We start from the raw sequence: 13,269 nt of genomic DNA on the forward strand, positions 1-13,269 counted from the left end.
TTGAGTATTTCCTCTGCTCTCTCACTCACCCATTCACTTGCTCTTGCTGGCTATAAACTCTTCTTTGCCTTCCAACAGCCAATCACTGTCACGACCAAGGTGATGTCAGAATGTGGATTCTCACCAGAAAACCCCCAAACTTCAACACTTTTTCAAGACACAGTCTCAGTTGAATAAACATGAACGTGGTTCTAGAGCCAAGAGGTTTGCATTGTGGAATTTAATTGAAGGTTTAGGGGAAGATGAATAGTTTGGGTTCCGAATATATATAATAATACACTGGATTTGAATTAAAATAAATAGCAAAGGATTTAACCTTTTAAAATTTTCATAATTATGCAAGTTTTCACTATGTTGAAAGAAAGGAAAGCTTACTGTCATTAGATATAATTTTACATTAGTTTAGCTAAAAAAAGAAAGAAAAACTAAGTAATAAGGGAAAGGAGTGGATGAACAATCAGTATTTCCATATCAACTATTTTATGTTTCATCCTGAAATATACTTTAGTGACTCATAAATTAAAGTTGATATGATTAAGTCAGTCAGACTTTGTAAGATATAGTTGCTAAAACATGATGCTGAATATAAAAGTTAGAACTTTTGAGAATCATACCACTGAGAGGCAGATTTTATATTTTGTTTTGTAAATTAAATCTCTGTATATTGTCCATTTATGTGGCCCTTCCTGTCATGCATGTGAGGTCAGCTCATTTTTTTTTCTTGGGCTTCCATATACCTCTTTTCTATTCATTTTCATATTTTTTTATGGGGGCTATAATTTATTACTGTTATTTTCTAAATCCATAAGGCGGAATCAAAACTGGGAAATTTCAGAATACAAACTTTTCCTACTATACTTTCTCTAAACACAGGATGAAATAAAAGACATATGTTCTTAAGAATATGATAAATGTATGTCCTGGAAAAATATATGCTTGACAAATAAGAGAAGTGGTGTGCTTTACTTGAAGGGGCCCTCTAGGCAAAAAGTTCTCATCTAGTGAGCTGGGCATCCTGGTTTATTATGTAACTTCTTATTTATTTATTTATTAATTATTATTATTATACTTTAGGTTCTAGGGTACATGTGCATAATGTTCAGGTTTGTAATGTTTTCGTATGAGTATAACAAAGTGACTAAAGCTGGTAGGAGTGATCCATTGTTTTTGAAATGATTCATGAAAACCAACCCCACAAGGAATGAATTGATAAACTAAAGTCCTAGTTTTTTAATTTACAAAGGGAAATCTAGCTTAATAGTTTGCGTATTCTCCTAGTCCAATCATTTTATTCTTCCTCCAGTTGCGAAGTCTGCTTGAGAAATCAAAAATTAATGAATATCATTTTTAAGTTGTGTGCCAGTCACCCAATTAGATTCTTTGAATAAGTCATCTTTTCTTTCATAAAAGTTACTTGGAAAATACAAACTCATAAAAAGAGAAGTTGGATACATTCTTTCAATTTAATTCAACCCCATCAATGTAGTTTAATTTACCAAACCTTGAATTATAGAGCTTTTCACTGAGCCATACTATGATATAGGATATGAGAAGACAAACAAAAAAATACGGTTTCTGTCTAAAAATTTCACGTTGTGCAAGGCAGATAGACATATAGCCATGGGATACAGTAAGCTTGAATTACACAGCTTTTCACTGAGCCATACCGTGACATAGGATATGAGAAGAAAAACAAAAATATATGGCTTCTATCCAAAAATTTAACAGCTGTTCAAGGCAGATAGACATATAGCCATGGGATACAGTAACCTAAATATCTACAAGATTCCGAGGTGCTGTGGAATGAGAGGGGTTTACTACTAATTGGCAAAAAAGCAGTGGAGCTGGACCCTTACACAAGAGTAGGAATTTGCTAGCTTGTCAAGAAGGAGAGGTTGTCAAGAAGGAAGAGAGAAACATTCTTAGGAATGTGTTCAAAGGTTATAAAGACATATGAAACCACATAACAACACCATCCTGTATTTACTGAGCAAGGGCTCACATGCAGGTTCTTCACCTGCACTATTTCATTCATTCTTCATACACATAGAAAACAATTCTTTGAGATTATTCCCATTAGAGAGGTGAGGTATGTGAGACATAGTGCTGGTAAGTATGCCTTGTATTGCACAACTAGTAAATGGGGAAATTCAAGGATCAAAGTCAAGTATGTCTAATTTTAGAGCCCATACTTTTAATCACTACATATTCCTGCTAGCAGATCCAGAAAACTTCAATAATTCAATAGGTTGGAACATTGTGAGTGAAAATAGTGACACATGAGGTTGGTCAGCTAGGCAAAGCCAGATGATGGAGGGACCTGTCTGTCACACGAAGGAGTATGAACTCCATCATGAAAACCAAGAAAAATAACATATTCAGATTTTCAGTTGGAAAAATCTTTTGTTAACAAGGCAGCAGTGACTGAAGAAGGCAAGAGTGTTATGGAGAAGAGCAGCTCCTCTAATTGTAGTGGTCCAATAAATCAACAATAAAGTCTGAAATAATGCAGTGACAGTGGGAATGGTGAGGAGGGAACAAATGAGAGCGATGTTAAATAGATACAGTCAGTAGGGCTTAGTAGAAGTAAGAGAGGTGGAGAAGCCTAGGATGACTTCTGGATTTCTGGCTTGAACAATTTTGTGAGTAGTGCAACCATGTCTCATGATGTCTTATGCAACGCCTAATAGACCACCTGCTACATTCTAGTGACTTAGCAAGGTTTTTTTGATAGTAACATGATATAATGAAAGAGGTAGAGACTGAGACTCAAAAGTCTGAGGTTTAAATCTTGACTCTCCCACTAACTTGATTCTACCTCTTAACCATTCTGAGACTTCAATTTAAACCATCTTTAAAAAATAAGGGATTTTCACCAAAAAGAAGAAACCAATCATTATGTGTGCCTTCACACTCATGGAGCATTCTGACCAAATAAATGAACTTGAATCTGATCAGGCCTCTATATCTACCAGGTTAGAGGAAATGCAAGAATAGAAGAACATGTAAAATCAGACCATTGAGATGCATTCAGGAAAATCCAGATCATGGGCAGCTTTATTAGATGCCTTACCTCATTTCTTCAATAAAACAGAAGCAAAAATAAAAAAGAAGGAAAGGGAAACTCAAATTATAAAGACTTTAGAGACATTTCTAAAGAAATTATGAAAGAATTGGAAAAATGTTGAATGCTGATCAGCATTTTATAGTATTAAGAAATTATTGTTATTATTAAGGAATTATATTAGTATTAAGTAATTAAATAAGTATATAGTTAAGTATATATTAGTATTAAGGAATAGTATCATCACACCTACAACTGGTGCGATTGTATTATTATTATTATTAGGCTTTAAAAGAATTCTTGTTTTTCAGAGATAAAATAGTTATCTGAGGGTGGAGAAATGATTACACAAGATTGGCCACAAATTTACAATTGTCAAATTATTGATAAATTAATGGTAATTCATGATATTCATCTCCACTTTTGTATATGTTTGAAATGATCTACAAATAGTTGTTTAAGGAAATGATAGAACTATTATAGGTGATCCTAAGACTGTTTCAATTTATAATATACTGTGATGCCTTATTTTCAACACAGTATTAACCCTAACAAACCTTTTCCAACAGTTCTCTATCTACTAAATTGATTAGATTTATTCATGTATACTCATTAAAGCATTTTTTCCCTAAGGAATAGTACTAGAGGAAAAGAATCACAGATCCTTACTAACTTTGCTATTTCTATAATCAGGACTCTCCCAACAACAGTTTTTACTGCAGTTCTCATGATCATAACGTTCTTCTTCATTTAAACAGGTTATAAACTTATTCCCTTACATGGTATGTGAGCATAGGTTCATCTCACTGGCCCACCATGACCAGCTGCTGTGTAAGATGAATACATTCTGGCAAAACCCCACACTCACTGTAATGTACCTGCCACATACACTCAGTTGTCAAATCCTATTAATACCACTTTCATGTTTCCTTTGGAATCCAACCTTCTCCCTTCTTTCTTGTCAGTTCTGTCTTTGTTCAAGTTCTCATTACGACTTTTCAGGCTACAGTAGTAATATTCTAATCCCAGGCACCTTGCCTATTTCCCCTTACAATCAATTCTATGGCTATAGGATTTGGAATCAAATATTAAAATCTTAGTGCTGTCTTTTGTTAGCTTTTATTTTTAAATTTTCAAACTTTTTCAAATTTTATCTTGGAAAGAACACTTAACATGAGATCTACTGTCTTAAATTTTTAAGTCAGTATAGGCCCAATATTATACAGCAGATCTCAAGAACCTAAGCATTTCGCATAAGTGAGAGTTTATACCTATTGATTAGCAACTTCTCATTTTCCTCTTCCACTAGCTCTGGACAACCACCATTTCACTCTTTGATTCCATGAGTTTGACTATGTTAAATATCTCATACAAATAGAATTATGCCATTCTTGTTCTTCTGTGATTGGCTATTTCACTTAGCATAATGTCCCCAAGGTTCATCCATATTGCCTCATATTTCAGACTTTCCCTCTTTTTTAAGGTTGAATAATATTCCATTTATGTATATACCACATTTTCCTTATCCATTTATTCACTGATGGACATTTAGGTTGTTTCTACATCTAGCTATTGAGAATAGTGATGCAACAAACATGGAGTGTTAGTATCTCTTTGAAATTGGACTCAAATTCCTTTGAGTAAGTACCCAGATGTAGGGTTGCTGTATCATATACAGACAATCCCCAAATTACAATGGTTTATGACTTTTTTGACATTACAGTAGAGTGAAAGTGATACACATTCAATAGAAATCATACTTGGAGTACCCATAGAACCCTTCTGTTTTTCACTTTCGGTACAGTATTCAATCAATTACATGAGATATTCAACACTTTATTATAAAATAGTCTGCATGTTAGATGATTTGCCTAACTACAGGTTAATGTAAGTGTCCTGAGCACATTTTAAGGTAGGCTAGGCCAAGCTATGATGTTCAGTATTAAATGCATTTTTGACTTAATGATATTTTCAACTTTCAATGGGTTTATCAGGATATAACCCCATTATAAGTTGAGGAACATCTGTAGTTCTATTTTCAATTTTTTGAGGAAACTTTATACTATTTTCTGCAGCAGCTGCAACATTTTGCCGTCCCACCAACAATGTACAAGGATTCCAGTTTCTCCACATCCTTGCGCACACCTGTACTTTTTGTTTTTATAATGGCCATCCCAACAGGTATGAGGTGCTATCTCACTGTGGTTTTTCTTTGCAATTTCCTGATGATAAGTGACATTGAGTATCTTTTTATGCATGTTGACCAAATGTATGTCTTATTTGGAGAAATGTCTATTTAAGTCTTTAGCCAATTTTTAGTTGATTTATTAGGTTTTTAAAATTGATTTGCAGGAGTTTAAAAATATATTTTTGAAACTAACCACTTATTAGATACCTGGTTTGCAAATAGTTTCTCCCATTTCATAGGCTGCCTTTTTGCTAGCTTTCAAAGACTTTGGGCAAAACTCCCTCAATGTAAAAATATCTAGACCCTACTCCCTTTCCAAACTCATTTAGTCTTTCTTGCTTGCTAGAATACATTTCAAGATGCCTTATATAAGACTCATGAATAGCCAAGACTATAAAAGGAGATAAATACTTTTCAAATATATTTCTCACGTAAAGTCTCTTTGCAGCTCTTATTCGAAAGCTTAAGAAGATAGAAATTTTTGGATTCTAGCTTAGAATGACATAATTTTTATGTCAAAATTTTATATGACAAAATTTTTCTATCAGAAAAATGTTAAAATATTGGCTATGCCAATATTATATTTATTTCTAAACTCTCTGCTATTTCTTTCATATTCTTTACATCCAGCTTGCTCTCTGAAACCAAAAGGTAATGTCTAGTTTGGGCACCAACCCTCACCTTTACAGTATTCCACTGAGCTGTCTGGCCATAACCATAATTACTCTTTAATCCTCCATCACTAGACCCTTCGATAGGCAGTCCAAGAACATTTCATGGCCCTTTAACTCTCCTAATTTCCAGTACTCATTCTGCCTTCCATCCAGCCTTATCTGCTCAAACTTTGCCTAGGTTTTCCATCACTAAGTATCTAAGTCTAGGACTTTATATAATCAGTTAACTGGTGTTGTTTATTGAGGGCTTGTAAGTCTGAGTGGTGAGGGATATAAGAGACAGGTTTCATCTTGGGAACTTAAAATAATCAAAGCTCTACCTCTTGTCTTTTGTCCCAGGCCTCCCCTGTTTACGTGAAGGTCAAATAGTACTCTTCCTAACCCCACCCAATTTCCCAGAAAAACCTTCATGTATTTCATAAGCCAGAAATAGCAAATACCAAACTTGTACCTACTATAGATGCTTATTTAAGACCATCATGTTCTCTTACTATAATATTGTGTCCTTATGCGGCGGTGGTGGTGGTGATGGATGTGTGTGTCCATGTCATCTGTTTTTTATTGTGATTTACTGAAGGGCAAGGATTGCATCTGTTTAAATTGCTTTATGTGGAGTCAGGGAAACCACATCTATGGTTATTTACATGAGACTAGAAGTTCTCATAGAATTCGACATCAGGTGAATTAGTAAGATGTCTCAATTGAGTCCTTGCCCTTTCTAAAAGAGAGGTCGAAGTTCAACACACAACACTATTTGCAGATGATAGATCTGAGGGCAGAGTACTTGTAGACTCTTCTCTGTGATATGATTCATGTACCCAAAGGAAAGCTCTTGAATTCATTTCTCCCTTTCCCAATCTTCATTATTCAAGATTTAGGAATCTTGAATCAGCGAATGAAGGTTAAATCTTGCTGGATCTATCTATAGCCTTCCCAGGCAACTTTCTCTCCCAACTGTATTATCGATTTCTCCCCATTGGCTGTTTTTCATTGGCACTTAATTTTCAAGTCTCTTCCATAAAACAAAGAAACAAAAACGCCCTCTCGCTTATACACATTTACACCTAGTTTCTCGTAGATCTCTTGCTTTCTTTTCACAGGCAAGCTTTTAGAAACTTGCCAACATTCGATGACTTAATTTTTTCACCATCTACTCACTCCTCAACCTACTGCAATATCACCTTTGCCTCCACAACTCTGGAAACAGGTACCAATGACTTCTTTCTTGTTAATCAGTGAGTTTTTGCTTGTTAACTAGAATGGACACTTTTTAGTCACTTTCCTACATGGTTTATATGGCAGTTCACACCACCAACTATTTCATCTTCTTTCAAAAGCTCTACCTTTCCACCATACCCATGGTACTGCACAGTCTGATTTTCCTCCTCCCTCCCTTCCTGCTACTTCTCAGGTGCTCCTGTGTGCTGTTCTTTCTCTCTTTGTCTTCTGATGTTCACATTCTCAGGGCTCTGTCCTTGTCCATTTCCTCTTCTCATTCTGCAGTCTCTTTGGATGACTCCTCTCATTCTCGTGGCTTCAGTTACACATCTGTTACTTTAATACAGATTTTCCTCCTTTGCTTCAGGGTCATATATCAAACTTACATAAAAATCTATATATATAAATATATATTATATATAATAGTATATATAGAAATTATACTTATAAATTATATATTTTTATATATTTATATATCATATACAATTTATATATAAATAAATACATATATTAAAATAATGTATAGTATAAAATATATAAATATATAACATATATATAAATATATATATAAATCTCCACTTGGAAGTTCCAAAATTATCTCAAATTCCCAACTACCATTTTTCCTGTATTCTTTGTCCATTTGGTCAAGCTAGAAGTATGGTTGTTATCCTAACCACCTACCTGTTCCTTAACCCTACCTGCTCAATGTAGGCCTGTCCATTCCTATCAACTCTACACCCCTCAAATCTTACTGGGGTCTATATCACTACTGCTATTATCTTATTTGAGGCCACTATTGCCTCATCTGAGTTAACATAAGATCCTCTTTATTGTCTTCCTTTCAAGCCAGTTTTCACACTGTGGCCAAAGCAAACTTTCTAAAATACCACTAATATATTTTTAATTTCTGCTTAAAGTCTTCCATGACTGGGATACACTCAGGATACAATATCAGCTTCTCAGAATTTCCTAGAAATCCCTTCATGATCTGGCTCTTACATATGATTCCAGGCCCACCCCTTTTACATCTGTCCCTCACAGTAAGCTCAGTCATTTAAAAACATTTCACTTCCTTCTTTGCACCTCGCATCTTTTTCTCAGGGTCTCTGCACTTTCTACCTTTGTCTGTCCAACTCTGGTCTGTTCTTCAGGACTCAGTTCTGAAGTCACATCCTGCAGGAAGCCTGCCCTGATTCCCATCTCAGCCATGGCTGGGTCTACCTCTCCATTCCTTTCCATAGGACTCCTTTGGTGGTGCCAAACCTTCTCAGCTGTGGCTGGTCGCCTCTCTCTCATACCTTCTAGATTATGAATTGCTCAGAATAGGAACAATCTTTTATCTGTCATTATATCTCCAGCCAATGTGCCTGAAGTATCTCCACACAGTGCCTGAAGTAGGGTATATATTCAATAAATATTCTTGAAATAATGCCTAACAAAGAATGAATAGAAGACCATCTATTCCAGTGTTTCTTAACCTTTTTTTTTCATTATTGTGCTGCTAAAGAGCAAAATTTAATTTAATTTAAAGTCTCTTTATGGACAGAAATTAAATACCAAGGAGTGGACAACTCCTGTGCGGATGAGTTGGTGGAGCTCAGCAGAGCCCAGAGCACCAGGGGTGCATTACTTTTCTTAAAGACCTCAAAAGTCTTGCCAAGAGCTAGTAGAGTAGACAGAGGCACTGAAAGCCTTAACTTTATGGCAGGCTTTGGCCAGTGAACAAAAACTATTCTGAAGGTAGACACATGTGCTTTGAAATCGTTATCATCCTAATATCATGAGAAAAAAATAGCAAATTTAAGTTATTTTTGTTGTGCTCTGATTTGCTATCCATTTGGTTTTTCTGTACAAATTCATTATTATTGTTTCTAGATTTTTGTATGACATGGTGATAAACAATGAAATTTGCTTATAGTCTCAAAAAAAGGAATAAGATTTTGTTGGATAGGGTTGAGCTTTGGAGGGCTATAAACCATTGTAATATCTAAGATGTTTTGTGCTCCTAAGAACCATTCCCCAACGGGACAATATTATTTTCTTTGAGAATTAAGGTCTATCAGTATTGCTTTTTGCTCTGAGAGATTGAATAAGAAGCTCGTAGCTCATCTGTAGGAACAGTATTGATAGCCATTATAGAATGTGTTTTCTGAATAGGTTTGTGGCCAATGAAATTAAAGACCTATTTAAAAAATGTGTAAAATTTTTTTTTTTTTTTTTGCTTTGAAATCTCTAATTTATTGTTCATGCCCTAAGTCACAGGATGATTATTAGGAAAACGTCATTGACACCTAAAAATTACCTATCCTGTAAAGAGACTGGTGAAATTCAACATATTTTAAATAATTTAATTGCATTCTAGCACATAAACTATAAATAAAAATGATCTTTGTCTTTCCTTTATCTTGCTTTATTTATCCTCTTATCCAATTCTAGACTCTTAAATAATCACTGTATTTTTCTCAAGTATTTGTTATTTTTTATTATCTTTTTTTTTTATTATACTTTAAGTTCTAGGGTACATGTGCATAACGTGCAGGTTTGTTACATATGTATACATGTGCCATGTTGGTGTGCTGCACCCATCAACTCGTCAGCACCCATCAATTCATCATTTATATCAGGTATAACTCCCCAGTGCAATCCCTCCCCCCTCCCCCCTCCCCATGATAGGCCCCATTGTGTGATGTTCCCCTTCCCGAGTCCAAGTGAGCTCATTGTTCAGTTCCCACCTATGAGTGAGAACATGCGGTGTTTGGTTTTCTCTTCTTGTGATAGTTTGCTAAGAATGATGGTTTCCAGCTGCATCCATGTCCCTACAAAGGACGCAAACTCATCCTTTTTTATGGCTGCATAGTATTCCATGGTGTATATGTGCCACATTTTCTTAATCCAGTCTGTCACTGATGGACATTTGGGTTGATTCCAAGTCTTTGCTATTGTGAATAGTGCCTCAATAAACATACGTGTGCATGTGTCTTTGTAGTAGTATAATTTATAATCCTTTGGGTATATACCCAGTAGTGGGATGGCTGGGTCATATGGTACATCTAGTTCTAGATCCTTGAGGAATTGCCATACTCTTTTCCATAATGGTTGAACTAGTTTACAATCCCACCAACAGTGTAAAAGTGTTCCTATTTCTCCACATCCTCTCCAACACCTGTTGTTTCCTGATTTTTTAATGATTGCCATTCTAACTGGTGTGAGATGGTATCTCATTGTGGTTTTGATTTGCATTTCTCTGATGGCGAGTGATGATGAGCATTTTTTCATGTGTCTGTTGGCTGTATGAATGTCTTCTTTTGAGAAATGTCTGTTCATATCCTTTGCCCACTTTTTTTTTTTTTTTTTTTTTTTGAGGCAGAGTCTCACTCTTTTGCCTGGGCTGGAGTGCAGTGGCCGGATCTCAGCTCACTGCAAGCTCCGCCTTCCGGGTTTACGCCATTCTCCTGCCTCAGCCTCCCGAGTAGCTGAGACTACAGGCGCCCGCCAACTCACCCGGCTAGTTTTTTGTATTTTTAGTAGAGACGGGGTTTCACCGTGTTAGCCAGGATGATCTCGATCTCCTGACCTCGTGATCCACCCGTCTCGGCCTCCCAAAGTGCTGGGATTACAGGCTTGAGCCACCGCGCCCGGCTCTTTGCCCACTTTTTGATGGGGTTGTTTGTTTTTTTCTTGTATATTTGTTTGAGTTCTTTGTAGATTCTGGAAATTAGCCCTTTGTCAGATGAGTAGATTGCAAAAATTTTCTCCCATTCTGTAGGTTGCCTGTTCACTCTGATGGTAGTTTCTTTTGCTGTGCAGAAGCTCTTTAGTTTAATTAGATCCCATTTGTCAATTTTGGCTTTTGCTGCCGTTGCTTTTGGTGTTTTAGACATGAAGTACTTGCCCATGCCTATGTAATTTTTTAAATGTATCTTTCCTGCCAGATTTATCCTCAAGGTATCTCAGTCAGTTTAGACTGCAATAGCAGAATTCCATAGACTGGGTGGTTTAAACCACACACATTTATTTCTCAGAGTTCTGGAAGCTGGGAAATCTGAGATTAAGGAGATGGACTATCTGTGTCTTGTGAGGGCCTTCCTTCTGGTTTGCAAGTGGCTGCCTTCTTCCTGTGTCCTTACATGGTGAGAAATGGATCTCTTCTCTCTTCCTACTTTTATGAGGGCATCAATCCCATCATGAGGGCCCCATCCCATGACATAACCTAATTCTAATTAACTCCCAAAGACTCCACCTCCAAATACCATTGCATTGGAGATTAGGGTTTCAACATGTGGATGTGCTGGAGGAGAGGGACACAACATTCAGTCCAGAGCAAGGGGCTCACTCTCATTTGATTCAAACTGAACCTCTTAACAAAATAGGATAAATGACTCTAAATCAACTGAAAAGAGAAATGTTATTTTACTCATACACAATATTCACCTAAACAAGCTACAAGCTTTCTACCTAAAATTAACCTTCAGGGAGGAGGGATTTGCCTTGCAAATTCTGTCACATATTATGGGGTACTTGTTGACTTCCTTTATATTGAACAATTTGATAGTTTAGGCCAAACTCTAGATTCTTGTCTATTGGTTTATCTCTTTCAACCACTGTACAAGCATAAGCGGTAGTGTCTCTTGTTTTTCACACTCTTTAGTAAATGGTGTACCTAAAATGGCCAAAAAAAAAAAGCTAATCAAATACGTCTGTGATGTCACCAATGATAAATGTGGCATTAAATTTTTTTTTCGGCTTTTTGTCTTCAGTTCTCCTTCTTCTCAGAAACCCCTGGGTTCTTAGATTTTTGCGCATCCAGACGCTGAGCCACCCCGCACCGAGGATGCTACTTGGAAGCCAAAGCCGCACCTCCCATATGGCCCCTCTGGCCAGCTGGACACCTCAGGTGAGAACTGCACACAGGCCAGCAGCAGCTCCACCACCAGCAGCAACACCCTCTCTGCAGTTGGCTTTCCTGCTGCTGCGCCCCGGCTGCAGGTCTGATGCCCAGATGGCAACCCTGGCAGTTGGCGTGGCTGTGGACTCTGCTGTGGGGCACACACTGGGTCATGCCATCACTGGAGGCTTTCATGGAGGAAGTAATGCTGAGCCTGCAAGGCCTGACATCACTTATCAGGAGCCTCAGGGAACCCAGCCCGCACAGGGGCAGGCTTACTTACATGAGACTAAAGCCGTTTTTGGAATATGCGCAGAACCTGAGTGACATAAATCTCTGTAAGAGTTTCGATGAGGTGCTGAAACAGTGCAGACTTGCAAATAAATTGGCCAAAGAAATGGAAAGTTGGCTGTTACGACCAAGTTAGTTTAGTATAAAAATATAATTGATAGTGGAGATATAAAGAGTAAAACCATCAGTTAAACCCCTTCTGTGTCATTCATAGCTTCCTTGCTTCAGAATTGAAATGGAAGAATGTGTTCTTACTTTGTAGAATTTCATTAAGATGGGGTATACTTCGGGGCTGGGCAAATGTTTGTGTGGCCTCCGTCTGCCAGCTATTATGATTTTATTCTTTGTGAGTTAATTAGAATAAAGTGATTTTCTTCCAAAAATTTTTTTCCTGGAAACATCTAGTCATAATAATCAGAGCATGTGCATTCTCAAAGTTTTTAATATGTTCATCAAATTTCTTCACACTATTTTTGTTGTTGTTGTTGTTTTTTGAGATGAAGTCTCACTCTGTCACCCACGCTGGAATGCAATGGCATGATCTCGGCTCACTGCAACCTCCGCCTCCCGGGTTCAAGCAATTCTCCCACCTTAGCCTCCCGAGTAGCTGGGACTACAGGCGCACGCCACCACACCTGGCTAATTTTTTGTATTTTTTTAGTAAAGATGGGGTTTCACCATGTTGGCCAGGTTGGTCTCAAACTCCTGACCTCAAGTGATTCACCTACCTCGGCCTTCCAAAGTGCTGGGATTACAGGCGTGAGTCACTGTGCCCGGCCTCACTAACTATGAAGTTAAAGAAGCAGTGCTTCAGAGTTAGATGATTTCCAGGCTTCTCATTCATTTATTCACTCAATACATATTTATCGAGTCTACCATGTGTCATTACATACTTTATTCTGGGCTCTGGGAATATAATAGTGACAAAATCCCTTCATATATTTTAGTA

General features: G+C 37.0%; 1 pseudogene; it reads left to right on the plus strand.

Annotated features, from left to right (window-relative positions):
• Positions 1 to 11,975: 11,975 nt before the first annotated feature.
• On the plus strand, positions 11,976 to 12,456 carry LOC111530853 (annotated as a pseudogene).
• The last annotated feature ends 813 nt before the right edge of the window (positions 12,457 to 13,269 follow it).

This window comes from Piliocolobus tephrosceles, chromosome 3 (genome assembly GCF_002776525.5).
Source record: "Piliocolobus tephrosceles isolate RC106 chromosome 3, ASM277652v3, whole genome shotgun sequence".
In the NCBI taxonomy this organism is placed as follows: domain Eukaryota; kingdom Metazoa; phylum Chordata; class Mammalia; order Primates; family Cercopithecidae; genus Piliocolobus; species Piliocolobus tephrosceles.